Below are 25501 nucleotides of genomic sequence, written 5' to 3' on the forward strand. Positions count from 1 at the left end.
GTGTTACTGCGGTCAGTGCTTTACTGCGGTCAGTGTGTTACTGAGGTCAGTGTGTTACTGGGGTGAGTGTGTTCCTGCGGTCAGTGTGTTCCTGCGGTCAGTGTTTTACTGGGGTCAGTGTGTTACTGAGGTCAGTGTGTTCCTGCGGTCAGTGTGTTCCTGCGGTCAGTGTTTTACTGGGGTCAGTGTGTTCCTGCGGTCAGTGTGTTCCTGCGGTCAGTGTTTTACTGAGGTCAGTGTGTTCCTGCGGTCAGTGTGTTCCTGCGGTCAGTGATTTACTGAGGTCAGTGTGTTACTGGGGTCAGTGTGTTCCTGTGGTCAGTGTTTTACTGAGGTCAGTGTGTTCCCGCGGTCAGTGTGTTCCTGCGGTCAGTGTTTTACTGAGGTCAGTGTGTTACTGGGGTCAGTGTGTTCCTGTGGTCAGTGTTTTACTGAGGTCAGTGTGTTCCTGCGGTCAGTGTGTTACTGGGGTCAGTGTGTTACTGAGGTCAGTGTGTTCCTGCGGTCAGTGTTTACTGAGGTCAGTGTGTTCCTGCGGTCAGTGTGTTACTGGGGTCAGTGTTTTACTGAGGTGAGTGTGTTCCTGCGGTCAGTGTATTCCTGCGGTCAGTGTGTTACTGCGGTCAGTGTGTTACTGAGGTCAGTGTGTTCCTGCGGTCAGTGTGTTACTGCGGTCAGTGTGTTACTGTGGCCAGTGTGTTACTGCGGTCAGTGTCTTACTGAGGTCAGTGTGTTCCTGCGGTCAGTGTTTTACTGGGGTCAGTGTGTTCCTGCGGTCAGTGTGTTCCTGCGGTCAGTGTGTTACTGGGGTCAGTGTGTTACTGAGGTCAGTGTGTTCCTGCGGTCAGTGTGTTCCTGCGGTCAGTGTTTTACTGGGCTCAGTGTGTTACTGCGGTCAGTGTGTTACTGTGGCCAGTGATTTACTGCGGTCAGTGTGTTACTGAGGTCAGTGTGTTCCTGAGGTCAGTGTGTTCCTGCGGTCAGTGTGTTACTGAGGTCAGTGTGTTACTGAGGTCAGTGTGTTCCTGCGGTCAGAGTGTTACTGTGGCCAGTGTGTTACTGCGGTCAGTGTGTTCCTGAGGTCAGAGTGTTCCTGCGGTCAGTGTGTTCCTGCGGTCAGTTTGTTACTGAGGTCAGTGTGTTCCTGCGGTCAGTGTGTTACTGTGGCCAGTGTGTTCTTGCGGTCAGTGTGTTCCTGCGGTCAGTGTGTTCTTGCGGTCAGTGTGTTCATGCGGTCAGTGTGTTACTGAGGTCAGTGTGTTCCTGCGGTTAGTGTGTTTCTGTGGTCAGTGTGTTCCTGCGGTCAGTGTGTTACTGAGGTCAGTGTGTTCCTGCGGTCAGTGTTTTACTGGGGTTAGTGTTTTACTGGGGTCAGTGTGTTACTGCGGTCAGTGTGTTACTGAGGTTAGTGTGTTTCTGTGGTCAGTGTGTTACTGCGGCCAGTGTGTTACTGCGGTCAGTGTGTTACTGAGGTTAGTGTGTTTCTGTGGTCAGTGTGTTACAGCGGCCAGTGTGTTACTGTGGCCAGTGTGTTCCTGAGGTCAGAGAGTTACTGAGGTCAGTGTGTTACTGAGGTCAGTGTGTTACTGAGGTCAGTGTGTTCCTGCGGTCAGTGTGTTCCTGCGGTCAGTGTGTTCCTGAGGTCAGTGTGTTACTGAGGTTAGTGTGTTTCTGTGGTCAGTGTGTTACAGCGGCCAGTGTGTTACTGTGGCCAGTGTGTTCCTGAGGTCAGTGTGTTACTGCGGTCAGTCTGTTACTGGGGTCAGTGTGTTACTGGGGTCAGTGTGTTCCTGCGGTCAGTGTGTTACTGGGGTCAGTGTGTTCCTGCGGTCAGTGATTTACTGAGGTCAGTGTGTTACTGCGGTCAGTGTGTTCCTGCGGTCAGTGTTTTACTGGGGTCAGTGTTTTACTGGGGTCAGTGTGTTCCTGCGGTCAGTGTTTTACTGGGGTCAGTGTGTTCCTGCGGTCAGTGTGTTCCTGTGGTCAGTGTTTTACTGAGGTCAGTGTGTTCCTGCGGTCAGTGTGTTACTGGGGTCAGTGTGTTACTGAGGTCAGTGTGTTCCTGCGGTCAGTGTTTTACTGAGGTGAGTGTGTTCCTGCGGTCAGTGTATTCCTGCGGTCAGTGTGTTACTGCGGTCAGTGTGTTACTGAGGTCAGTGTGTTCCTGCGGTCAGTGTGTTCCTGCGGTCAGTGTGTTACTGTGGCCAGTGTGTTACTGCGGTCAGTGTCTTACTGAGGTCAGTGTGTTCCTGCGGTCAGTGTTTTACTGGGGTCAGTGTGTTCCTGCGGTCAGTCTGTTCCTGAGGTCAGAGAGTTACTGAGGTCAGTGTGTTACTGAGGTCAGTGTGTTCCTGCGGTCAGTGTGTTACTGCGGTCAGTGTTTTACTGCGGTCAGTGTGTTACTGAGGTCAGTGTGTTACTGGGGTCAGTGTGTTACTGCGGTCAGTCTGTTACTGGGGTCAGTGTGTTACTGGGGTCAGTGTGTTCCTGCCGTCAGTGTGTTACTGGGGTCAGTGTGTTCCTGCAGTCAGTGTGTTCCTGCGGTCAGTGTGTTACTGGGGTCAGTGTGTTCCTGCTGTCCGTGTTTTACTGGGGTCAGTGTGTTACTGCGGTCAGTGTTTTACTGCGGTCAGTGTTTTACTGGGGTCAGTGTTTTACTGGGGTCAGTGTGTTCCTGTGGTCAGTGTTTTACTGAGGTCAGTGTGTTACTGAGGTCAGTGTGTTACTGAGGTCAGTATGTTACTGGGGTCAGTGTTTTGCTGGGGTTAGTGTTTTACTGGGGTCAGTGTGTTCCTGCGGTCAGTGTGTTACTGGGGTCAGTGTTTTACTGGGGTTAGTGTTTTACTGGGGTCAGTGTGTTCCTGCGGTCAGTGTTTTACTGGGGTTAGTGTTTTACTGGGGTCAGTGTGTTCCTGCGGTCAGCGTTTTACTGGGGTCAGTGTTTTACTGGGGTTAGTGTTTTACTGGAGTCAGTGTGTTCCTGCGGTCAGTGTTTTACTGGGGTTAGTGTTTTACTGGGGTTAGTGTTTTACTGGGGTCAGTGTGTTCCTGCGGTCAGTGTGTTCCTGCGGTCAGTGTTTTACTGGGGTTAGTGTTTTACTGGGGTCAGTGTGTTCCTGCGGTCAGTGTGTTACTGGGGTCAGTGTTTTACTGGGGTCAGTGTGTTACTGAGGTCAGTGTTTTACTGCGGTCAGTGTGTTACTGGGGTCAGTGTTTTACTGGGGTCAGTGTTTTACTGCGGTCAGTGTGTTACTGGGGTCAGTGTTTTACTGGGGTCAGTGTGTTCCTGCGGTCAGTGTTTTACTGGGGTTAGTGTTTTACTCCGGTCAAACTGTTACTGCGGTCAGTCTGTTATTGAGGTCAGTCTGTTACTGCGGTCAGTGTGTTACCAGTGTGTTACTGAGGTTAGTGTGTTTCTGTGGTCAGTGTGTTACTGCGGCCAGTGTGTTACTGAGGTTAGTGTGTTTCTGTGGTCAGTGTGTTACAGCGGCCAGTGTGTTACTGTGGCCAGCGTGTTCCTGAGGTCAGTGTGTTCCTGCGGTCAGTGTTTTACTGAGGTCAGTGTGTTACTGGGGTCAGTGTGTTACAGTGGTCAGTGTTTTACTGAGGTCAGTGTGTTCCTGCGGTCTGTCTGTTACTGAGGTCAGTGTTTTACTGCGGTCAGAGTGTTACCGAGGTCAGTGTGTTACTGAGGTCAGTGTTTTACTGGGGTCAGTGTGTTCCTGCGGTCAGTGTGTTCCTGCGGTCGGTGTGTTCCTGCGGTCAGTGTTTGACTGGGGTCAGTGTGTTCCGGCGGTCAGTGTGTTCCTGCGGTCAGTGTGTTACTGGGGTCAGTGTGTTACTGAGGTCAGTGTGCTCCTGCGGTCAGTGTGTTCCTGCGGTCAGTGTTTTACTGGGCTCAGTGTGTTACTGCGGTCAGTGTTTTACTGAGGTCAGTGTGTTACTGAGGTCAGTGTGTTACTGGGGTGAGTGTGTTCCTGCGGTCAGTGTGTTCCTGCGGTCAGTGTGTTCCTGAGGTCAGTGTGTTACTGAGGTCAGTGTGTTCCTGCGGTCTGTCTGTTACTGAGGTCAGTGTTTTACTGCGGTCAGAGTGTCACCGAGGTCAGTGTGTTACTGAGGTCAGTGTTTTACTGGGGTCAGTGTGTTCCTGCGGTCAGTGTGTTCCTGCGGTCAGTGTGTTCCTGCGGTCAGTGTTTGACTGGGGTCAGTGTGTTCCGGCGGTCAGTGTGTTCCTGCGGTCAGTGTGTTACTGGGGTCAGTGTGTTACTGAGGTCAGTGTGCTCCTGCGGTCAGTGTTTTACTGGGCTCAGTGTGTTACTGCGGTCAGTGTTTTACTGAGGTCAGTGTGTTACTGAGGTCAGTGTGTTACTGGGGTGAGTGTGTTCCTGCGGTCAGTGTGTTCCTGCGGTCAGTGTGTTACTGAGGTCAGTGTGTTCCTGCGGTCAGTGTGTTACTGCGGTCAGTGTGTTACTGGGGTCAGTGTGTTCCTGCGGTCAGTGTGTTCCTGCGGTCAGTGTTTTACTGGGGTCAGTGTGTTCCTGCGGTCAGTGTTTTACTGGGGTCAGTGTGTAGCTGAGGTCAGTGTGTTACTGGGGTCAGTGTGTTCCTGCGGTCAGTGTGTTCCTGCGGTCAGTCTGTTACTGGGGTCAGTGTGTTCCTGCGGTCCGTGTTTTACTGAGGTCAGTGTGTTACTGGGGTCAGTGTGTTCCTGTGGTCAGTGTTTTACTGAGGTCAGTGTGTTCCTGCGGTCAGTGTGTTACTGGGGTCAGTGTGTTACTGAGGTCAGTGTGTTCCTGCGGTCAGTGTTTACTGAGGTCAGTGTGTTCCTGCGGTCAGTGTGTTACTGGGGTCAGTGTTTTACTGAGGTCAGTGTGTTCCCGCGGTCAGTGTGTTCCTGCGGTCAGTGTTTTACTGAGGTCAGTGTGTTACTGGGGTCAGTGTGTTCCTGTGGTCAGTGTTTTACTGAGGTCAGTGTGTTCCTGCGGTCAGTGTGTTACTGGGGTCAGTGTGTTACTGAGGTCAGTGTGTTCCTGCGGTCAGTGTTTACTGAGGTCAGTGTGTTCCTGCGGTCAGTGTGTTACTGGGGTCAGTGTTTTACTGAGGTGAGTGTGTTCCTGCGGTCAGTGTATTCCTGCGGTCAGTGTGTTACTGCGGTCAGTGTGTTACTGAGGTCAGTGTGTTCCTGCGGTCAGTGTGTTACTGCGGTCAGTGTGTTACTGTGGCCAGTGTGTTACTGCGGTCAGTGTCTTACTGAGGTCAGTGTGTTCCTGCGGTCAGTGTTTTACTGGGGTCAGTGTGTTCCTGCGGTCAGTGTGTTCCTGCGGTCAGTGTGTTACTGGGGTCAGTGTGTTACTGAGGTCAGTGTGTTCCTGCGGTCAGTGTGTTCCTGCGGTCAGTGTTTTACTGGGCTCAGTGTGTTACTGCGGTCAGTGTGTTACTGTGGCCAGTGATTTACTGCGGTCAGTGTGTTACTGAGGTCAGTGTGTTCCTGAGGTCAGTGTGTTCCTGCGGTCAGTGTGTTACTGAGGTCAGTGTGTTACTGAGGTCAGTGTGTTCCTGCGGTCAGAGTGTTACTGTGGCCAGTGTGTTACTGCGGTCAGTGTGTTCCTGAGGTCAGAGTGTTCCTGCGGTCAGTGTGTTCCTGCGGTCAGTTTGTTACTGAGGTCAGTGTGTTCCTGCGGTCAGTGTGTTACTGTGGCCAGTGTGTTCTTGCGGTCAGTGTGTTCCTGCGGTCAGTGTGTTCTTGCGGTCAGTGTGTTCATGCGGTCAGTGTGTTACTGAGGTCAGTGTGTTCCTGCGGTTAGTGTGTTTCTGTGGTCAGTGTGTTCCTGCGGTCAGTGTGTTACTGAGGTCAGTGTGTTCCTGCGGTCAGTGTTTTACTGGGGTTAGTGTTTTACTGGGGTCAGTGTGTTACTGCGGTCAGTGTGTTACTGAGGTTAGTGTGTTTCTGTGGTCAGTGTGTTACTGCGGCCAGTGTGTTACTGCGGTCAGTGTGTTACTGAGGTTAGTGTGTTTCTGTGGTCAGTGTGTTACAGCGGCCAGTGTGTTACTGTGGCCAGTGTGTTCCTGAGGTCAGAGAGTTACTGAGGTCAGTGTGTTACTGAGGTCAGTGTGTTACTGAGGTCAGTGTGTTCCTGCGGTCAGTGTGTTCCTGCGGTCAGTGTGTTCCTGAGGTCAGTGTGTTACTGAGGTTAGTGTGTTTCTGTGGTCAGTGTGTTACAGCGGCCAGTGTGTTACTGTGGCCAGTGTGTTCCTGAGGTCAGTGTGTTACTGCGGTCAGTCTGTTACTGGGGTCAGTGTGTTACTGGGGTCAGTGTGTTCCTGCGGTCAGTGTGTTACTGGGGTCAGTGTGTTCCTGCGGTCAGTGATTTACTGAGGTCAGTGTGTTACTGCGGTCAGTGTGTTCCTGCGGTCAGTGTTTTACTGGGGTCAGTGTTTTACTGGGGTCAGTGTGTTCCTGCGGTCAGTGTTTTACTGGGGTCAGTGTGTTCCTGCGGTCAGTGTGTTCCTGTGGTCAGTGTTTTACTGAGGTCAGTGTGTTCCTGCGGTCAGTGTGTTACTGGGGTCAGTGTGTTACTGAGGTCAGTGTGTTCCTGCGGTCAGTGTTTTACTGAGGTGAGTGTGTTCCTGCGGTCAGTGTATTCCTGCGGTCAGTGTGTTACTGCGGTCAGTGTGTTACTGAGGTCAGTGTGTTCCTGCGGTCAGTGTGTTCCTGCGGTCAGTGTGTTACTGTGGCCAGTGTGTTACTGCGGTCAGTGTCTTACTGAGGTCAGTGTGTTCCTGCGGTCAGTGTTTTACTGGGGTCAGTGTGTTCCTGCGGTCAGTCTGTTCCTGAGGTCAGAGAGTTACTGAGGTCAGTGTGTTACTGAGGTCAGTGTGTTCCTGCGGTCAGTGTGTTACTGCGGTCAGTGTTTTACTGCGGTCAGTGTGTTACTGAGGTCAGTGTGTTACTGGGGTCAGTGTGTTACTGCGGTCAGTCTGTTACTGGGGTCAGTGTGTTACTGGGGTCAGTGTGTTCCTGCCGTCAGTGTGTTACTGGGGTCAGTGTGTTCCTGCAGTCAGTGTGTTCCTGCGGTCAGTGTGTTACTGGGGTCAGTGTGTTCCTGCTGTCCGTGTTTTACTGGGGTCAGTGTGTTACTGCGGTCAGTGTTTTACTGCGGTCAGTGTTTTACTGGGGTCAGTGTTTTACTGGGGTCAGTGTGTTCCTGTGGTCAGTGTTTTACTGAGGTCAGTGTGTTACTGAGGTCAGTGTGTTACTGAGGTCAGTATGTTACTGGGGTCAGTGTTTTGCTGGGGTTAGTGTTTTACTGGGGTCAGTGTGTTCCTGCGGTCAGTGTGTTACTGGGGTCAGTGTTTTACTGGGGTTAGTGTTTTACTGGGGTCAGTGTGTTCCTGCGGTCAGTGTTTTACTGGGGTTAGTGTTTTACTGGGGTCAGTGTGTTCCTGCGGTCAGCGTTTTACTGGGGTCAGTGTTTTACTGGGGTTAGTGTTTTACTGGAGTCAGTGTGTTCCTGCGGTCAGTGTTTTACTGGGGTTAGTGTTTTACTGGGGTTAGTGTTTTACTGGGGTCAGTGTGTTCCTGCGGTCAGTGTGTTCCTGCGGTCAGTGTTTTACTGGGGTTAGTGTTTTACTGGGGTCAGTGTGTTCCTGCGGTCAGTGTGTTACTGGGGTCAGTGTTTTACTGGGGTCAGTGTGTTACTGAGGTCAGTGTTTTACTGCGGTCAGTGTGTTACTGGGGTCAGTGTTTTACTGGGGTCAGTGTTTTACTGCGGTCAGTGTGTTACTGGGGTCAGTGTTTTACTGGGGTCAGTGTGTTCCTGCGGTCAGTGTTTTACTGGGGTTAGTGTTTTACTCCGGTCAAACTGTTACTGCGGTCAGTCTGTTATTGAGGTCAGTCTGTTACTGCGGTCAGTGTGTTACCAGTGTGTTACTGAGGTTAGTGTGTTTCTGTGGTCAGTGTGTTACTGCGGCCAGTGTGTTACTGAGGTTAGTGTGTTTCTGTGGTCAGTGTGTTACAGCGGCCAGTGTGTTACTGTGGCCAGTGTGTTCCTGAGGTCAGTGTGTTCCTGCGGTCAGTGTTTTACTGAGGTCAGTGTGTTACTGGGGTCAGTGTGTTACAGTGGTCAGTGTTTTACTGAGGTCAGTGTGTTCCTGCGGTCTGTCTGTTACTGAGGTCAGTGTTTTACTGCGGTCAGAGTGTTACCGAGGTCAGTGTGTTACTGAGGTCAGTGTTTTACTGGGGTCAGTGTGTTCCTGCGGTCAGTGTGTTCCTGCGGTCGGTGTGTTCCTGCGGTCAGTGTTTGACTGGGGTCAGTGTGTTCCGGCGGTCAGTGTTTTCCTGCGGTCAGTGTGTTACTGGGGTCAGTGTGTTACTGAGGTCAGTGTGCTCCTGCGGTCAGTGTGTTCCTGCGGTCAGTGTTTTACTGGGCTCAGTGTGTTACTGCGGTCAGTGTTTTACTGAGGTCAGTGTGTTACTGAGGTCAGTGTGTTACTGGGGTGAGTGTGTTCCTGCGGTCAGTGTGTTCCTGCGGTCAGTGTGTTCCTGAGGTCAGTGTGTTACTGAGGTCAGTGTGTTCCTGCGGTCTGTCTGTTACTGAGGTCAGTGTTTTACTGCGGTCAGAGTGTCACCGAGGTCAGTGTGTTACTGAGGTCAGTGTTTTACTGGGGTCAGTGTGTTCCTGCGGTCAGTGTGTTCCTGCGGTCAGTGTGTTCCTGCGGTCAGTGTTTGACTGGGGTCAGTGTGTTCCGGCGGTCAGTGTGTTCCTGCGGTCAGTGTGTTACTGGGGTCAGTGTGTTACTGAGGTCAGTGTGCTCCTGCGGTCAGTGTTTTACTGGGCTCAGTGTGTTACTGCGGTCAGTGTTTTACTGAGGTCAGTGTGTTACTGAGGTCAGTGTGTTACTGGGGTGAGTGTGTTCCTGCGGTCAGTGTGTTCCTGCGGTCAGTGTGTTACTGAGGTCAGTGTGTTCCTGCGGTCAGTGTGTTACTGCGGTCAGTGTGTTACTGGGGTCAGTGTGTTCCTGCGGTCAGTGTGTTCCTGCGGTCAGTGTTTTACTGGGGTCAGTGTGTTCCTGCGGTCAGTGTTTTACTGGGGTCAGTGTGTAGCTGAGGTCAGTGTGTTACTGGGGTCAGTGTGTTCCTGCGGTCAGTGTGTTCCTGCGGTCAGTCTGTTACTGGGGTCAGTGTGTTCCTGCGGTCCGTGTTTTACTGGGGTCAGTGTGTTCCTGCGGTCAGTGTGTTACTGGGGTCAGTGTGTTACTGCGGTCAGTGTGTTACTGAGGTCAGTCTGTTACTGCGGTCAGTGTGTTACTGCGGTCAGTGTGTTACTGGGGTCAGTGTGTTCCTGCGGTCAGTGTTTTACTGGGGTCAGTGTGTTCCTGCGGTCAGTGTGTTCCTGCGGTCAGTGTTTTACTGGGGTCAGTGTGTAGCTGCGGTCAGTGTGTTACTGCGGTCAGTGTGTTACTGCGGTCAGTGTGTTACTGAGGTCAGTCTGTTACTGCGGTCAGTGTGTTCCTGCGGTCAGTGTGTTACTGAGGTCAGTCTGTTACTGGGGTCAGTCTGTTACTGCGGTCAGTGTGTTCCTGCCGTCAGTCTGTTACTGCGGTCAGTGTGTTCCTGCGGTCAGTGTGTTACTGCGGTCAGTCTGTTACTGGGGTCAGTGTGTTACTGGGGTCAGTGTGTTCCTGCGGTCAGTGTGTTACTGGGGTCAGTGTGTTACTGCGGTCAGAGTGTTACTGAGGTCAGTGTGTTACTGGGGTCAGTGTGTTCCTGCGGTCAGTGTGTTAATGAGGTCAGTGTGTTACTGAGGTCAGTGTGTTCCTGCGGTCAGTGTGTTACTGCGGTCAGTGTGTTACTGTGGCCAGTGTGTTACTGCGGTCAGTGTCTTACTGAGGTCAGTGTGTTCCTGCGGTCCGTGTGTTACTAGGGTCAGAGTGTTACTGCGGTCAGTTTTTACTGAGGTCAGTGTGTTCCTGCGGTCAGTGTGTTACTGTGGCCAGTGTGTTACTGCGGTCAGTGTGTTACTGCGGTCAGTGTGTTACTGAGGTCAGTGTGTTCCTGCGGTCAGTGTGTTACTGAGGTCAGTGTGTTCCTGCGGTCAGTGTGCTCCTGCGGTCAGTGTTTTACTGGGGTCAGTGTGTTACTGAGGTCAGTGTCTTACTGAGGTCAGTGTGTTCCTGCGGTCAGTGTGTTACTGTGACCAGTGTGTTACTGCGGTCAGTGTGTTCCTGAGGTCAGTGTGTTCCTGCGGTCAGTGTGTTACTGAGGTCAGTGTGTTACTGAGGTCAGTGTGTTCCTGCGGTCAGAGTGTTACTGTGGCCAGTGTGTTACTGCGGTCAGTGTGTTCCTGAGGTCAGTGTGTTACTGCGGTCAGTCTGTTACTGGGGTCAGTGTGTTACTGCGGTCAGTGTGTTCCTGAGGTCAGTGTGTTACTGCGGTCAGTCTGTTACTGGGGTCAGTGTGTTACTGGGGTCAGTGTGTTCCTGCGGTCAGTGTGTTACTGGGGTCAGTGTGTTCCTGCGGTCAGTGATTTACTGAGGTCAGTGTGTTACTGCGGTCAGTGTGTTCCTGCGGTCAGTGTTTTACTGGGGTCAGTGTTTTACTGGGGTCAGTGTGTTCCTGCGGTCAGTGTTTTACTGGGGTCAGTGTGTTCCTGCGGTCAGTGTGTTCCTGTGGTCAGTGTTTTACTGAGGTCAGTGTGTTCCTGCGGTCAGTGTGTTACTGGGGTCAGTGTGTTACTGAGGTCAGTGTGTTCCTGCGGTCAGTGTTTTACTGAGGTGAGTGTGTTCCTGCGGTCAGTGTATTCCTGCGGTCAGTGTGTTACTGCGGTCAGTGTGTTACTGAGGTCAGTGTGTTCCTGCGGTCAGTGTGTTCCTGCGGTCAGTGTGTTACTGTGGCCAGTGTGTTACTGCGGTCAGTGTCTTACTGAGGTCAGTGTGTTCCTGCGGTCAGTGTTTTACTGGGGTCAGTGTGTTCCTGCGGTCAGTCTGTTCCTGAGGTCAGAGAGTTACTGAGGTCAGTGTGTTACTGAGGTCAGTGTGTTCCTGCGGTCAGTGTGTTACTGCGGTCAGTGTTTTACTGCGGTCAGTGTGTTACTGAGGTCAGTGTGTTACTGGGGTCAGTGTGTTACTGCGGTCAGTCTGTTACTGGGGTCAGTGTGTTACTGGGGTCAGTGTGTTCCTGCCGTCAGTGTGTTACTGGGGTCAGTGTGTTCCTGCAGTCAGTGTGTTCCTGCGGTCAGTGTGTTACTGGGGTCAGTGTGTTCCTGCTGTCCGTGTTTTACTGGGGTCAGTGTGTTACTGCGGTCAGTGTTTTACTGCGGTCAGTGTTTTACTGGGGTCAGTGTTTTACTGGGGTCAGTGTGTTCCTGTGGTCAGTGTTTTACTGAGGTCAGTGTGTTACTGAGGTCAGTGTGTTACTGAGGTCAGTATGTTACTGGGGTCAGTGTTTTGCTGGGGTTAGTGTTTTACTGGGGTCAGTGTGTTCCTGCGGTCAGTGTGTTACTGGGGTCAGTGTTTTACTGGGGTTAGTGTTTTACTGGGGTCAGTGTGTTCCTGCGGTCAGTGTTTTACTGGGGTTAGTGTTTTACTGGGGTCAGTGTGTTCCTGCGGTCAGCGTTTTACTGGGGTCAGTGTTTTACTGGGGTTAGTGTTTTACTGGAGTCAGTGTGTTCCTGCGGTCAGTGTTTTACTGGGGTTAGTGTTTTACTGGGGTTAGTGTTTTACTGGGGTCAGTGTGTTCCTGCGGTCAGTGTGTTCCTGCGGTCAGTGTTTTACTGGGGTTAGTGTTTTACTGGGGTCAGTGTGTTCCTGCGGTCAGTGTGTTACTGGGGTCAGTGTTTTACTGGGGTCAGTGTGTTACTGAGGTCAGTGTTTTACTGCGGTCAGTGTGTTACTGGGGTCAGTGTTTTACTGGGGTCAGTGTTTTACTGCGGTCAGTGTGTTACTGGGGTCAGTGTTTTACTGGGGTCAGTGTGTTCCTGCGGTCAGTGTTTTACTGGGGTTAGTGTTTTACTCCGGTCAAACTGTTACTGCGGTCAGTCTGTTATTGAGGTCAGTCTGTTACTGCGGTCAGTGTGTTACCAGTGTGTTACTGAGGTTAGTGTGTTTCTGTGGTCAGTGTGTTACTGCGGCCAGTGTGTTACTGAGGTTAGTGTGTTTCTGTGGTCAGTGTGTTACAGCGGCCAGTGTGTTACTGTGGCCAGTGTGTTCCTGAGGTCAGTGTGTTCCTGCGGTCAGTGTTTTACTGAGGTCAGTGTGTTACTGGGGTCAGTGTGTTACAGTGGTCAGTGTTTTACTGAGGTCAGTGTGTTCCTGCGGTCTGTCTGTTACTGAGGTCAGTGTTTTACTGCGGTCAGAGTGTTACCGAGGTCAGTGTGTTACTGAGGTCAGTGTTTTACTGGGGTCAGTGTGTTCCTGCGGTCAGTGTGTTCCTGCGGTCGGTGTGTTCCTGCGGTCAGTGTTTGACTGGGGTCAGTGTGTTCCGGCGGTCAGTGTGTTCCTGCGGTCAGTGTGTTACTGGGGTCAGTGTGTTACTGAGGTCAGTGTGCTCCTGCGGTCAGTGTGTTCCTGCGGTCAGTGTTTTACTGGGCTCAGTGTGTTACTGCGGTCAGTGTTTTACTGAGGTCAGTGTGTTACTGAGGTCAGTGTGTTACTGGGGTGAGTGTGTTCCTGCGGTCAGTGTGTTCCTGCGGTCAGTGTGTTCCTGAGGTCAGTGTGTTACTGAGGTCAGTGTGTTCCTGCGGTCTGTCTGTTACTGAGGTCAGTGTTTTACTGCGGTCAGAGTGTCACCGAGGTCAGTGTGTTACTGAGGTCAGTGTTTTACTGGGGTCAGTGTGTTCCTGCGGTCAGTGTGTTCCTGCGGTCAGTGTGTTCCTGCGGTCAGTGTTTGACTGGGGTCAGTGTGTTCCGGCGGTCAGTGTGTTCCTGCGGTCAGTGTGTTACTGGGGTCAGTGTGTTACTGAGGTCAGTGTGCTCCTGCGGTCAGTGTTTTACTGGGCTCAGTGTGTTACTGCGGTCAGTGTTTTACTGAGGTCAGTGTGTTACTGAGGTCAGTGTGTTACTGGGGTGAGTGTGTTCCTGCGGTCAGTGTGTTCCTGCGGTCAGTGTGTTACTGAGGTCAGTGTGTTCCTGCGGTCAGTGTGTTACTGCGGTCAGTGTGTTACTGGGGTCAGTGTGTTCCTGCGGTCAGTGTGTTCCTGCGGTCAGTGTTTTACTGGGGTCAGTGTGTTCCTGCGGTCAGTGTTTTACTGGGGTCAGTGTGTAGCTGAGGTCAGTGTGTTACTGGGGTCAGTGTGTTCCTGCGGTCAGTGTGTTCCTGCGGTCAGTCTGTTACTGGGGTCAGTGTGTTCCTGCGGTCCGTGTTTTACTGGGGTCAGTGTGTTCCTGCGGTCAGTGTGTTACTGGGGTCAGTGTGTTACTGCGGTCAGTGTGTTACTGAGGTCAGTCTGTTACTGCGGTCAGTGTGTTACTGCGGTCAGTGTGTTACTGGGGTCAGTGTGTTCCTGCGGTCAGTGTTTTACTGGGGTCAGTGTGTTCCTGCGGTCAGTGTGTTCCTGCGGTCAGTGTTTTACTGGGGTCAGTGTGTAGCTGCGGTCAGTGTGTTACTGCGGTCAGTGTGTTACTGCGGTCAGTGTGTTACTGAGGTCAGTCTGTTACTGCGGTCAGTGTGTTCCTGCGGTCAGTGTGTTACTGAGGTCAGTCTGTTACTGGGGTCAGTCTGTTACTGCGGTCAGTGTGTTCCTGCCGTCAGTCTGTTACTGCGGTCAGTGTGTTCCTGCGGTCAGTGTGTTACTGCGGTCAGTCTGTTACTGGGGTCAGTGTGTTACTGGGGTCAGTGTGTTCCTGCGGTCAGTGTGTTACTGGGGTCAGTGTGTTACTGCGGTCAGAGTGTTACTGAGGTCAGTGTGTTACTGGGGTCAGTGTGTTCCTGCGGTCAGTGTGTTAATGAGGTCAGTGTGTTACTGAGGTCAGTGTGTTCCTGCGGTCAGTGTGTTACTGCGGTCAGTGTGTTACTGTGGCCAGTGTGTTACTGCGGTCAGTGTCTTACTGAGGTCAGTGTGTTCCTGCGGTCCGTGTGTTACTAGGGTCAGAGTGTTACTGCGGTCAGTTTTTACTGAGGTCAGTGTGTTCCTGCGGTCAGTGTGTTACTGTGGCCAGTGTGTTACTGCGGTCAGTGTGTTACTGCGGTCAGTGTGTTACTGAGGTCAGTGTGTTCCTGCGGTCAGTGTGTTACTGCGGTCAGTGTGTTCCTGCGGTCAGTGTGCTCCTGCGGTCAGTGTTTTACTGGGGTCAGTGTGTTACTGAGGTCAGTGTCTTACTGAGGTCAGTGTGTTCCTGCGGTCAGTGTGTTACTGTGACCAGTGTGTTACTGCGGTCAGTGTGTTCCTGAGGTCAGTGTGTTCCTGCGGTCAGTGTGTTACTGAGGTCAGTGTGTTACTGAGGTCAGTGTGTTCCTGCGGTCAGAGTGTTACTGTGGCCAGTGTGTTACTGCGGTCAGTGTGTTCCTGAGGTCAGTGTGTTCCTGCGGTCAGTGTGTTCCTGCGGTCAGTGTGTTACTGAGGTCAGTGTGTTCCTGCGGTCAGTGTGTTACTGTGGCCAGTGTGTTACTGGGGTCAGTGTGTTCTTGCGGTCAGTGTGTTCCTGCGGTCAGTGTGTTACTGAGGTCAGTGTGTTCCTGCGGTCAGTGTGTTACTGCGGTCAGTGTTTTACTGAGGTCAGTGTGTTACTGAGGTCAGTGTATTACTGCGGTCAGTGTGTTACTGAGGTCAGTGTGTTACTGCAGTCAGTCTGTTCCTGCGGTCAGTGTGTTACTGGGGTCAGTGTGTTCCTGCAGTCAGGGTGTTCCTGCAGTCAGAGTGTTCCTGCGGTCAGTGTGTTACTGGGGTCAGTGTGTTCCTGCGGTCCGTGTTTTACTGGGGTCAGTGTGTTACTGCGGTCAGTGTTTTACTGCGGTCAGTGTTTTACTGGGGTCAGTGTTTTACTGGGGTCAGTGTGTTCCTGTGGTCAGTGTTTTACTGAGGTCAGTGTGTTACTGAGGTCAGTGTGCTACTGAGGTCAGTATGTGACTGGGGTCAGTGTTTTACTGGGGTTAGTGTTTTACTGGGGTCAGTGTGTTCCTGCGGTCAGTGTTTTACTGGGGTTAGTGTTTTACTGGGGTCAGTGTGTTCCTGCGGTCAGTGTTTTACTGGGGTCAGTGTTTTACTGGGGTTAGTGTTTTACTGGGGTCAGTGTGTTCCTGCGGTCAGTGTTTTACTGGGGTTAGTGTTTTACTGGGGTTAGTGTTTTACTGGGGTCAGTGTGTTCGTGCGGTCAGTGTTTTACTGGGGTTAGTGTTTTACTGGGGTCAGTGTGTTCCTGCGGTCAGTGTTTTCCTGGGGTTAGTGTTTTACTGGGGTCAGTGTGTTCGTGCGGTCAGTGTTTTACTGGGGTTAGTGTTTTACTGGGGTCAGTGTGTTCCTGCGGTCAGTGTTTTACTGGGGTCAGTGTTTTACTGGGGTTAGTGTTTTACTGGGGTCAGTGTGTTCCTGCGGTCAGTGTTTTACTGGGGTTAGTGTTTTACTCCGGTCAAACTGTTACTGCGGTCAGTCTGACATTGAGGCCAGTCTGTTACTGCGGTCAGTGTGTTACCAGTGTGTTACTGAGGTTAGTGTGTTTCTGTGGTCAGTGTGTTACTGCGGTCAGTGTGTTACTGAGGTTAGTGTGTTTCTGTGGTCAGTGTGTTTCTGTGGTCAGTGTGTTACTGCGGTCAGTGTGTTACTGAGGTTAGTGTGTTTCTGTGGCCAGTGTGTTCCTGAGGTCAGAGAGTTACTGAGGTCAGTGTGTTACTGAGGTCAGTGTGTTACTGAGGTCAGTGTGTTTCTGTGGCCAGTGTGTTCCTGAGGTCAGAGAGTTACTGAGGTCAGTGTGTTACTGAGGTCAGTGTGTTACTGAGGTCAGTGTGTTCCTGCGGTCAGTGTGTTACTGCGGTCAGTGTTTTACTGCGATAGTGTGTTACTGAGGTCAGTGTGTTACTGGGGTCAGTGTGTTACTGCGGTCAGTCTGTTACTGGGGTCAGTGTGTTACTGGGGTCAGTGTGTTCCTGCGGTCAGTGTGTTACTGGGGTCAGTGTGTTACTGAGGTTAGTGTGTTTCTGTGGTCAGTGTGTTACTGTGGCCAGTGTGTTCCTGAGGTCAGAGAGTTACTGAGGTCAGGGTGTTACTGAGGTCAGTGTGTTACTGAGGTTAGTGTGTTTCTGTGGTCAGTGTGTTACTGTGGCCAGTGTGTTCCTGAGGTCAGTGTGTTACTGGGGTCAGTGTGTTACTGCGGTCAGTGTTTTACTGCGGTCAGTGTTTTACTGGGGTCAGTGTTTTACTGGGGTCAGTGTGTTCCTGTGGTCAGTGTTTTACTGAGGTCAGTGTGTTACTGAGGTCAGTGTGTTACTGAGGTCAGTATGTTACTGGGGTCAGTGTTTTGCTGGGGTTAGTGTTTTACTGGGGTCAGTGTGTTCCTGCGGTCAGTGTGTTCCTGCAGTCAGTGTGTTACTGCAGTCAGTGTATTCCTGCGGTCAGTGTGTTCCTGCTGTCCGTGTTTTACTGCGGTCAGTGTTTTACTGGGGTCAGTGTTTTACTGGGGTCAGTGTGTTCCTGCGGTCAGTGTGTTACTGGGGTCAGTGTGTTCCTGCTGTCCGTGTTTTACTGGGGTCAGTGTGTTACTGCGGTCAGTGTTTTACTGCGGTCAGTGTTTTACTGGGGTCAGTGTTTTACTGGGGTCAGTGTGTTCCTGTGGTCAGTGTTTTACTGAGGTCAGTGTGTTACTGAGGTCAGTGTGTTACTGAGGTCAGTATGTTACTGGGGTCAGTGTTTTGCTGGGGTTAGTGTTTTACTGGGGTCAGTGTGTTCCTGCGGTCAGTGTGTTACTGGGGTCAGTGTTTTACTGGGGTTAGTGTTTTACTGGGGTCAGTGTGTTCCTGAGGTCAGTGAGTTACTGAGGTCAGTGTGTTACTGAGGTCAGTGTTTACTGCGGTCAGTGTGTTCCTGCGGTCAGTGTGTTACTGAGGTCAGTGTGTTACTGGGGTCAGTGTGTTACAGTGGTCAGTGTTTTACTGAGGTCAGTGTGTTCCTGCGGTCAGTCTGTTACTGAGGTCAGTGTTTTACTGCGGTCAGAGTGTTACCGAGGTCAGTGTGTTACTGAGGTCAGTGTTTTACTGGGGTCAGTGTGTTCCTGCGGTCAGTGTGTTACTGGGGTCAGTGTGTTCCTGCGGTCAGTGTTTTACTGGGGTCAGTGTGTTCCTGCGGTCAGAGTGTTCCTGCGGTCAGTGTTTTACTGGGGTCAGTGTGTTCCTGCGGTCAGTGTTTTACTGGGGTCAGTGTGTAGCTGAGGTCAGTGTGTTACTGGGGTCAGTGTGTTCCTGCGGTCAGTCTGTTACTGGGGTCAGTGTGTTCCTGCGGTCCGTGTTTTACTGGGGACAGTGTGTTCCTGCGGTCAGTGTGTTACTGGGGTCAGTGTGTTATTGCGGTCAGTATGTTACTGCGGTCAGTGTGTTACTGAGGTCAGTCTGTTACTGCGGTCAGTGTGTTCCTGCGGTCAGTGTGTTACTGCGGTCAGTGTGTTACTGATGTCAGTCTGTTACTGGGGTCAGTCTGTTACTGCGGTCAGTGTGTTCCTGCCGTCAGTGTGTTACTGCGGTCAGTATGTTACTGAGGTCAGTCTGTTACTGCGGTCAGTGTGTTCCTGCGGTCAGTGTGTTACTGCGGTCAGTCTGTTACTGGGGTCAGTGTGTTACTGGGGTCAGTGTGTTCCTGCGGTCAGTGTGTTACTGGGGTCAGTGTGTTACTGCGGTCAGAGTGTTACTGAGGTCAGTGTGTTACTGGGGTCAGTGTGTTCCTGCGGTCAGTGTGTTCCTGCGGTCAGTGTGTTACTGGGGTCAGTGTGTTCCTGCGGTCCGTGTTTTACTGGGGTCAGTGTGTTACTGCGGTCAGTGTGTTACTGAGGTCAGTGTTTTACTGGGGTCAGTGTGTTACTTGGGTCAGTGTTTTACTGGGGTCAGTGTGTTCCTGTGGTCAGTGTTTTACTGAGGTCAGTGTGTTCCTGCGGTCAGTGTGTTACTGGGGTCAGTGTGTTCCTGCGGTCCGTGTTTTACTGGGGTCAGTGTGTTACTGCGGTCAGTGTGTTACTGAGGTCAGTATGTTACTGGGGTCAGTGTTTTACTGGGGTTAGTGTTTTACTGGGGTCAGTGTGTTCCTGCGGTCAGTGTTTTACTGGGGTCAGTGTTTTACTGGGGTCAGTGTGTTCATGCGGTCAGTGTGTTCCTGCGGTCAGTGTGTTACTGGGGTCAGTGTGATACTGAGGTCAGTGTGCTCCTGCGGTCAGTGTGTTCCTGCGGTCAGTGTTTTACTGGGCTCAGTGTGTTACTGCGGTCAGTGTTTTACTGAGGTCAGTGTGTTACTGAGGTCAGTGTGTTACTGGGGTGAGTGTGTTCCTGCGGTCGGTGTGTTCCTGCGGTCAGTGTGTTACTGAGGTCAGTGTGTTCTTGCGGTCAGTGTGTTCCTGCGGTCAGTGTTTTACTGGGGTCAGTGTGTTCCTGCGGTCAGTGTGTTCCTGTGGTCAGTGTTTTACTGAGGTCAGTGTGTTCCTGCGGTCAGTGTGTTACTGAGGTCAGTGTGTTCCTGCGGTCAGTGTGTTACTGGGGTCAGTGTGTTACTGAGGTCAGTGTGCTCCTGCGGTCAGTGTGTTCCTGCGGTCAGTGTTTTACTGGGCTCAGTGTGTTACTGCGGTCAGTGTGTTACTGCGGTCAGTGTGTTACTGAGGTCAGTGTGTTACTGCGGTGAGTGTGTTCCTGCGGTCAGTGTGTTCCTGCGGTCAGTGTGTTACTGAGGTCAGTGTGTTACTGAGGTCAGTGTGTTCCTGCGGTCAGTGTGTTCCTGCGGTCAGTGTTTTACTGGGGTCAGTGTGTTCCTGCGGTCAGTGTTTTACTGAGGTCAGTGTGTTCCTGCGGTCAGTGTGTTACTGCGGTCAGTGTGTTACTGTGGCCAGTGTGTTACTGCGGTCAGTGTCTTACTGAGGTCAGTGTGTTCCTGCGGTCCGTGTGTTACTGAGGTCAGTGTGTTACTGCGGTGAGTGTGTTCCTGCGGTCAGTGTGTTCCTGCGGTCAGTGTTTTACTGGGGTCAGTGTTTTACTGGGGTCAGTGTGTTCCTGCGGTCAGTGTTTTACTGGGGTCAGTGTGTTCCTGCGGTCAGTGTTTTACTGAGGTCAGTGTGTTCCTGCGGTCAGTGTTTTACTGAGGTCAGTGTGTTCCTGTGGTCAGTGTTTTACTGAGGTCAGTGTGTTCCCGCGGTCAGTGTGTTACTGAGGTCAGTGTGTTACTGAGGTCAGTGTGTTCCTGCGGTCAGTGTGTTCCTGCGGTCAGTGTGTTCCTGCGGTCAGTGTTTTACTGGGGTCAGTGTGTTCCTGCGGTCAGTGTTTTACTGAGGTCAGTGTGTTCCTGCGGTCAGTGTGTTCCTGCGGTCAGTGTTTTACTGAGGTCAGTGTGTTCCCGCGGTCAGTGTGTTCCTGCGGTCAGTGTTTTACTGAGGTCAGTGTGTTACTGGGGTCAGTGTGTTACTGGGGTCAGTGTGTTACTGCAGTCAGTTTTTACTGAGGTGAGTGTGTTCCTGCGGTCAGTGTGTTACTGCGGTCAGTGTGTTACTGTGGCCAGTGATTACTGCAGTCAGTGTGTTACTGAGGTCAGTGTGTTCCTGCGGTCAGTGTTTTACTGGGGTCAGTGTGTTCCTGCGGTCAGTGTTTTACTGAGGTCAGTGTGTTACTGAGGTCAGTGTGTTACTGGGGTGAGTGTGTTCCTGCGGTCGGTGTGTTCCTGCGGTCAGTGTGTTACTGAGGTCAGTGTGTTCTTGCGGTCAGTGTGTTCCTGCGGTCAGTGTTTTACTGTGGTCAGTGTGTTACTGCGGTCAGTGTGTTACTGAGGTTAGTGTGTTTCTGTGGTCAGTGTGTTTCTGTGGTCAGTGTGTTTCTGTGGTCAGTGTGTTACTGCGGTCAGTGTGTTACTGAGGTTAGTGTGTTTCTGTGGCCAGTGTGTTCCTGAGGTCAGAGAGTTACTGAGGTCAGTGTGTTACTGAGGTCAGTGTGTTACTGAGGTCAGTGTGTTTCTGTGGCCAGTGTGTTCCTGAGGTCAGAGAGTTACTGAGGTCAGTGTGTTACTGAGGTCAGTGTGTTACTGAGGTCAGTGTGTTCCTGCGGTCAGTGTGTTACTGCGGTCAGTGTTTTACTGCGATAGTGTGTTACTGAGGTCAGTGTGTTACTGGGGTCAGTGTGTTACTGCGGTCAGTCTGTTACTGGGGTCAGTGTGTTACTGGGGTCAGTGTGTTCCTGCGGTCAGTGTGTTACTGGGGTCAGTGTGTTACTGAGGTTAGTGTGTTTCTGTGGTCAGTGTGTTACTGTGGCCAGTGTGTTCCTGAGGTCAGAGTGTTACTGCGGTCAGTCTGTTACTGGGGTCAGTGTGTTACTGGGGTCAGTGTGTTCCTGCGGTCAGTGTGTTACTGGGGTCAGTGTGTTACTGCGGTCAGAGTGTTACTGAGGTCAGTGTGTTACTGGGGTCAGTGTGTTCCTGCGGTCAGTGTGTTCCTGCGGTCAGTGTGTTACTGGGGTCAGTGTGTTCCTGCGGTCCGTGTTTTACTGGGGTCAGTGTGTTACTGCGGTCAGTGTGTTACTGAGGTCAGTGTTTTACTGGGGTCAGTGTGTTACTTGGGTCAGTGTTTTACTGGGGTCAGTGTGTTCCTGTGGTCAGTGTTTTACTGAGGTCAGTGTGTTCCTGCGGTCAGTGTGTTACTGGGGTCAGTGTGTTCCTGCGGTCCGTGTTTTACTGGGGTCAGTGTGTTACTGCGGTCAGTGTGTTACTGAGGTCAGTATGTTACTGGGGTCAGTGTTTTACTGGGGTTAGTGTTTTACTGGGGTCAGTGTGTTCCTGCGGTCAGTGTTTTACTGGGGTCAGTGTTTTACTGGGGTCAGTGTGTTCATGCGGTCAGTGTGTTCCTGCGGTCAGTGTGTTACTGGGGTCAGTGTGATACTGAGGTCAGTGTGCTCCTGCGGTCAGTGTGTTCCTGCGGTCAGTGTTTTACTGGGCTCAGTGTGTTACTGCGGTCAGTGTTTTACTGAGGTCAGTGTGTTACTGAGGTCAGTGTGTTACTGGGGTGAGTGTGTTCCTGCGGTCGGTGTGTTCCTGCGGTCAGTGTGTTACTGAGGTCAGTGTGTTCTTGCGGTCAGTGTGTTCCTGCGGTCAGTGTTTTACTGGGGTCAGTGTGTTCCTGCGGTCAGTGTGTTCCTGTGGTCAGTGTTTTACTGAGGTCAGTGTGTTCCTGCGGTCAGTGTGTTACTGAGGTCAGTGTGTTCCTGCGGTCAGTGTGTTACTGGGGTCAGTGTGTTACTGAGGTCAGTGTGCTCCTGCGGTCAGTGTGTTCCTGCGGTCAGTGTTTTACTGGGCTCAGTGTGTTACTGCGGTCAGTGTGTTACTGCGGTCAGTGTGTTACTGAGGTCAGTGTGTTACTGCGGTGAGTGTGTTCCTGCGGTCAGTGTGTTCCTGCGGTCAGTGTGTTACTGAGGTCAGTGTGTTACTGAGGTCAGTGTGTTCCTGCGGTCAGTGTGTTCCTGCGGTCAGTGTTTTACTGGGGTCAGTGTGTTCCTGCGGTCAGTGTTTTACTGAGGTCAGTGTGTTCCTGCGGTCAGTGTGTTACTGCGGTCAGTGTGTTACTGTGGCCAGTGTGTTACTGCGGTCAGTGTCTTACTGAGGTCAGTGTGTTCCTGCGGTCCGTGTGTTACTGAGGTCAGTGTGTTACTGCGGTGAGTGTGTTCCTGCGGTCAGTGTGTTCCTGCGGTCAGTGTTTTACTGGGGTCAGTGTTTTACTGGGGTCAGTGTGTTCCTGCGGTCAGTGTTTTACTGGGGTCAGTGTGTTCCTGCGGTCAGTGTTTTACTGAGGTCAGTGTGTTCCTGCGGTCAGTGTTTTACTGAGGTCAGTGTGTTCCTGTGGTCAGTGTTTTACTGAGGTCAGTGTGTTCCCGCGGTCAGTGTGTTACTGAGGTCAGTGTGTTACTGAGGTCAGTGTGTTCCTGCGGTCAGTGTGTTCCTGCGGTCAGTGTGTTCCTGCGGTCAGTGTTTTACTGGGGTCAGTGTGTTCCTGCGGTCAGTGTTTTACTGAGGTCAGTGTGTTCCTGCGGTCAGTGTGTTCCTGCGGTCAGTGTTTTACTGAGGTCAGTGTGTTCCCGCGGTCAGTGTGTTCCTGCGGTCAGTGTTTTACTGAGGTCAGTGTGTTACTGGGGTCAGTGTGTTACTGGGGTCAGTGTGTTACTGCAGTCAGTTTTTACTGAGGTGAGTGTGTTCCTGCGGTCAGTGTGTTACTGCGGTCAGTGTGTTACTGTGGCCAGTGATTACTGCAGTCAGTGTGTTACTGAGGTCAGTGTGTTCCTGCGGTCAGTGTTTTACTGGGGTCAGTGTGTTCCTGCGGTCAGTGTTTTACTGAGGTCAGTGTGTTACTGAGGTCAGTGTGTTACTGGGGTGAGTGTGTTCCTGCGGTCGGTGTGTTCCTGCGGTCAGTGTGTTACTGAGGTCAGTGTGTTCTTGCGGTCAGTGTGTTCCTGCGGTCAGTGTTTTACTGTGGTCAGTGTGTTACTGCGGTCAGTGTGTTACTGAGGTTAGTGTGTTTCTGTGGTCAGTGTGTTTCTGTGGTCAGTGTGTTTCTGTGGTCAGTGTGTTACTGCGGTCAGTGTGTTACTGAGGTTAGTGTGTTTCTGTGGCCAGTGTGTTCCTGAGGTCAGAGAGTTACTGAGGTCAGTGTGTTACTGAGGTCAGTGTGTTACTGAGGTCAGTGTGTTTCTGTGGCCAGTGTGTTCCTGAGGTCAGAGAGTTACTGAGGTCAGTGTGTTACTGAGGTCAGTGTGTTACTGAGGTCAGTGTGTTCCTGCGGTCAGTGTGTTACTGCGGTCAGTGTTTTACTGCGATAGTGTGTTACTGAGGTCAGTGTGTTACTGGGGTCAGTGTGTTACTGCGGTCAGTCTGTTACTGGGGTCAGTGTGTTACTGGGGTCAGTGTGTTCCTGCGGTCAGTGTGTTACTGGGGTCAGTGTGTTACTGAGGTTAGTGTGTTTCTGTGGTCAGTGTGTTACTGTGGCCAGTGTGTTCCTGAGGTCAGAGAGTTACTGAGGTCAGGGTGTTACTGAGGTCAGTGTGTTACTGAGGTTAGTGTGTTTCTGTGGTCAGTGTGTTACTGTGGCCAGTGTGTTCCTGAGGTCAGTGTGTTACTGGGGTCAGTGTGTTACTGGGGTCAGTGTGTTACTGCGGTCAGTGTTTTACTGCGGTCAGTGTTTTACTGGGGTCAGTGTTTTACTGGGGTCAGTGTGTTCCTGTGGTCAGTGTTTTACTGAGGTCAGTGTGTTACTGAGGTCAGTGTGTTACTGAGGTCAGTATGTTACTGGGGTCAGTGTTTTGCTGGGGTTAGTGTTTTACTGGGGTCAGTGTGTTCCTGCGGTCAGTGTGTTCCTGCAGTCAGTGTGTTACTGCAGTCAGTGTATTCCTGCGGTCAGTGTGTTCCTGCTGTCCGTGTTTTACTGCGGTCAGTGTTTTACTGGGGTCAGTGTTTTACTGGGGTCAGTGTGTTCCTGCGGTCAGTGTGTTACTGGGGTCAGTGTGTTCCTGCTGTCCGTGTTTTACTGGGGTCAGTGTGTTACTGCGGTCAGTGTTTTACTGCGGTCAGTGTTTTACTGGGGTCAGTGTTTTACTGGGGTCAGTGTGTTCCTGTGGTCAGTGTTTTACTGAGGTCAGTGTGTTACTGAGGTCAGTGTGTTACTGAGGTCAGTATGTTACTGGGGTCAGTGTTTTGCTGGGGTTAGTGTTTTACTGGGGTCAGTGTGTTCCTGCGGTCAGTGTGTTACTGGGGTCAGTGTTTTACTGGGGTTAGTGTTTTACTGGGGTCAGTGTGTTCCTGAGGTCAGTGAGTTACTGAGGTCAGTGTGTTACTGAGGTCAGTGTTTACTGCGGTCAGTGTGTTCCTGCGGTCAGTGTGTTACTGAGGTCAGTGTGTTACTGGGGTCAGTGTGTTACAGTGGTCAGTGTTTTACTGAGGTCAGTGTGTTCCTGCGGTCAGTCTGTTACTGAGGTCAGTGTTTTACTGCGGTCAGAGTGTTACCGAGGTCAGTGTGTTACTGAGGTCAGTGTTTTACTGGGGTCAGTGTGTTCCTGCGGTCAGTGTGTTACTGGGGTCAGTGTGTTCCTGCGGTCAGTGTTTTACTGGGGTCAGTGTGTTCCTGCGGTCAGAGTGTTCCTGCGGTCAGTGTTTTACTGGGGTCAGTGTGTTCCTGCGGTCAGTGTTTTACTGGGGTCAGTGTGTAGCTGAGGTCAGTGTGTTACTGGGGTCAGTGTGTTCCTGCGGTCAGTCTGTTACTGGGGTCAGTGTGTTCCTGCGGTCCGTGTTTTACTGGGGACAGTGTGTTCCTGCGGTCAGTGTGTTACTGGGGTCAGTGTGTTATTGCGGTCAGTATGTTACTGCGGTCAGTGTGTTACTGAGGTCAGTCTGTTACTGCGGTCAGTGTGTTCCTGCGGTCAGTGTGTTACTGCGGTCAGTGTGTTACTGAGGTCAGTCTGTTACTGGGGTCAGTCTGTTACTGCGGTCAGTGTGTTCCTGCCGTCAGTGTGTTACTGCGGTCAGTATGTTACTGAGGTCAGTCTGTTACTGCGGTCAGTGTGTTCCTGCGGTCAGTGTGTTACTGCGGTCAGTCTGTTACTGGGGTCAGTGTGTTACTGGGGTCAGTGTGTTCCTGCGGTCAGTGTGTTACTGGGGTCAGTGTGTTACTGCGGTCAGAGTGTTACTGAGGTCAGTGTGTTACTGGGGTCAGTGTGTTCCTGCGGTCAGTGTGTTCCTGCGGTCAGTGTGTTACTGGGGTCAGTGTGTTCCTGCGGTCCGTGTTTTACTGGGGTCAGTGTGTTACTGCGGTCAGTGTGTTACTGAGGTCAGTGTTTTACTGGGGTCAGTGTGTTACTTGGGTCAGTGTTTTACTGGGGTCAGTGTGTTCCTGTGGTCAGTGTTTTACTGAGGTCAGTGTGTTCCTGCGGTCAGTGTGTTACTGGGGTCAGTGTGTTCCTGCGGTCCGTGTTTTACTGGGGTCAGTGTGTTACTGCGGTCAGTGTGTTACTGAGGTCAGTATGTTACTGGGGTCAGTGTTTTACTGGGCTCAGTGTGTTACTGCGGTCAGTGTTTTACTGAGGTCAGTGTTTTACTGAGGTCAGTGTGTTACTGAGGTCAGTGTGTTACTGGGGTGAGTGTGTTACTGGGGTGAGTGTGTTCCTGCGGTCGGTGTGTTCCTGCGGTCAGTGTGTTACTGAGGTCAGTGTGTTCTTGCGGTCAGTGTGTTCCTGCGGTCAGTGTTTTACTGGGGTCAGTGTGTTCCTGCGGTCAGTGTGTTCCTGTGGTCAGTGTTTTACTGAGGTCAGTGTGTTCCTGCGGTCAGTGTGTTACTGGGGTCAGTGTGTTACTGAGGTCAGTGTGCT

At 51.7% G+C, this 25501-nt stretch overlaps 1 protein-coding gene across 1 annotated transcript in view; it reads right to left on the reverse strand.

Annotated features, from left to right (window-relative positions):
• The window catches only part of LOC137365572 (E3 ubiquitin ligase RNF157-like), a 455910-nt gene that overhangs the window by 42151 nt on the left and 388258 nt on the right, over positions 1–25501 (reverse strand). The gene's annotated exons all lie outside the window — the stretch shown is intronic.

Source organism: Heterodontus francisci, unplaced genomic scaffold, assembly GCF_036365525.1.
Source record: "Heterodontus francisci isolate sHetFra1 unplaced genomic scaffold, sHetFra1.hap1 HAP1_SCAFFOLD_405, whole genome shotgun sequence".
Lineage (NCBI taxonomy): Eukaryota > Metazoa > Chordata > Chondrichthyes > Heterodontiformes > Heterodontidae > Heterodontus > Heterodontus francisci.